Raw genomic sequence first — 2,929 nt, 5'->3', positions numbered from 1 at the left:
GCTTTTTCTTCTGAACGCAACCATTAGTTTCTATCTCATTTATAATCGACATTTATGAACCATATTTCAATATTGAAGTGCAACACCCGGTAGGAGGCCTTGTACAACGCTCGGCGTATGTTAAATGGTATTCCAAGGGTGACCTGAATATTGCTGGACGGTCGCTGGTGACCGGTACTTCCGATAGTCGATTTTAACGAGCGCTCAACGACGCGCTAAACCTGGTCGTCCCGCGGCATCACGTCAGTTAGAGAGCTGCACTTGTAGCCGCTCCTATGGGAGCCAGGACCTTGATTAAACTCGAGATAGTGGTAACAGGTGTTCGCCATTACAGACTAGTGCTGAATCAACAGCGAACAACTTCCCCAAGACGATCTCTCTACTACCGGACTTCCCGGTCATTACTTCTTGGTCATCGCTCGGAGATTCGTATCCGACGAACGTGACGAGAGGTAGAACATCGTCTTTTTCGTGACACAATCTTGATCTCGACATCTGCGTGACCCGGTCACGCATCCGAAAGTGTTTTCTCATCATACCGTTTCTCTATATATTGAGAGTAAATATAAGTTGATATCGACATATTTTCTCATCTAATAACTGCATATACGTATTCAAACTGTGTTATAAAGTCAGTATAAAAATATAAAATATAAAAATATTTAGATAAAAATTTTTCAGTAATAATCTATAAGAGATTTCCAAAGATCAATCATGGCTCATCGATGAATCATAGCTGATTTTTAATGAATTGGGAATTTACGAAAAAATTGAAAATTAAATCACACTTCGTTATTTTGAATAGTTGTACTTGCGTGCACGTGCGTCGTTTCATGACTTTATACATGTGTAAAGTCGAATTTGTAACAATGTAGTAATGGTAGAAGTCAAAACAAAATTTTGAAATAAACTACAATTACACAGGTATTTAAAAAATATATAATTTTTTGTATGTGTAATTGTTTGATCTAAAGATGATGCCATAGTATTTTGACGCTATGAAACGAGTTGCTCCATTGCATCACAATTTTTATCGATGGAAAATAATTCAATTTTCCTATATTTTTAGAATCATTTATGAGCTGGTTTTTAATATCTTTTACACTATAAATGTAATATAATATTTTCCGTCAATAAAAAAAAATGTGATGGAACGATTTGAACATCGTATCCAAAGTGTCAAAATACATAAGAATACCATGGTCTAATTTCCATCAATTTTGATCAAAAATTTTTTTTGTGAAACTTTTTTATTAAACTTTTCATGTCTAAAAATAAATTGCATCGATGATCAATCAAAGCTATCGTCAACTAAAAAAGAAAATGTAGGCATTCTTCACACGTACATTATATATGTAGATATCTGAGAAATAAATTTATAAAATTGTATTCAATAAAAAATTAAAAACTTGGAGCAGTATAATAATATAAATAAAGTACATAATATAAATAAATAATTAATTTATCCGTTTTTCCATATTTATTTAAGCTAAATAAATTGCAGATATTTGCCATTTTTTAAAGTGGGTCACGATCTATGCAAGTTTGGGAAGCCTAAACTGGATTTACATTTTTCAAACAATTCGAATATCTAAGGAATGCTTAAAAAATATAAATAACGTTATAAAACGTTTTTAAGATTTTTATTATATTTTTCGCGATCCGATAACGTTTAATTTATAGTAACAGCCACCGATTTCACGAGAATGCACGGAGACTTTGTATACACCCTGTGCATCGCTGTTAGGAAATTGCCCACTGCTCGATACGTATCTTGCAAATGGAACCACAATCTAGTATGGACGCAGAATGGCGGCTATTCCAGAAACTGACCAGCCTCGCCGGCATTTGCTGATTTAAGCTGCGGCTACCGTTGGCTTCAATTAGGAATTGCTTGAAATCCTACGATTCGGAAATGAATATTCGACAATTTCTCTGACTCCTCTTAGTGCCGTTGACCTCATGTTATGGATTTAACGATCCTCTTCCTTCTGTATCTGTGGTTTAGTAATCTAAAGAATTAAAAATTTCAAATGCATACACACACACACACACACACACACAAACACACACATATATATATATATTTTGCAAAAAGTTCATATATTAGATAAATTTCATAAAATCATTGCTTATAATTAGCTGCGCATTTTTTTGGAGATATTTTAATGTATTATTTGATATTTAAACATTTTTATATTTGAAATATTTTTAATATTAAAATTTTTAGAAATTTTTATTTTTTGTAAAAAATTGTGATTTCATATAAAAATGAAATTTCTTAATTTGTCTATTTCTATTTATATTCTATTCGTCCTACATAAAGTTAACAAAATGCGTTAAACTTGTTAGAATCTAACTTAATGAGCTACTAGCAAGAACTTCTCGGAGTGTTTAGTTTTGGAACCAGCCCCGGAAATTAGTACAACAGCGTAGCAGTCTTATTGTGAAACGATGCTAACCGTGTTCGCTGTATCGCTTAACAACTGAAACAAAGTATTGCCAGCCTCAACTATTTTCCAACGCTTGGCACCACAATTCGAGACCAATAGGAAAACACCGATCGTTCTCGTTCCGCATTTCATAGAATAATGTAACAAGCTATTGTATTATATTTTTAATTTCCGCTGAAAATAACAAAAATTGTTTAAAAATCTATTGCGCTTTTATTACAATAATCTTTATATTATTCAAAATAAATTGTTCGGATTAATGACAGTTGCTGCATTTGTATATGTATAATATACAAGAGAAGAACATGAGGATGCACGAGCTGGGGATAAAGATTAAAGATAAGACTTAATCCTTCAGTCTTGTTATGACTCAGCTAGAAAGCACGAAGGAGGAAAGATGATGATAAAGAAGAGAAATATATATTATAAAGCTCTGTTGTAAAGTCATTTATTTTAGCCATATATATATATATATA

At 32.4% G+C, this 2,929-nt stretch overlaps 1 protein-coding gene across 1 annotated transcript in view; it reads left to right on the top strand.

Moving 5' to 3' along the window:
* The first annotated feature begins 417 nt into the window (after nucleotides 1–417).
* The window catches only part of LOC108692942 (protein phosphatase PHLPP-like protein), a 44,594-nt gene continuing 42,082 nt past the window's right edge, over nucleotides 418–2,929 (top strand). Inside the window, exon 1 of the mRNA XM_018201523.1 lies at nucleotides 418–452. The gene's annotated coding sequence lies outside the window, so the exon portion shown is untranslated. The remainder of the gene's footprint in view (nucleotides 453–2,929) is intronic.

The sequence above is a fragment of the Atta colombica genome, unplaced genomic scaffold, assembly GCF_001594045.1.
Source record: "Atta colombica isolate Treedump-2 unplaced genomic scaffold, Acol1.0 scaffold83, whole genome shotgun sequence".
NCBI lineage: Eukaryota > Metazoa > Arthropoda > Insecta > Hymenoptera > Formicidae > Atta > Atta colombica.
This window is presented reverse-complemented; position numbering and strand designations above follow the sequence as displayed.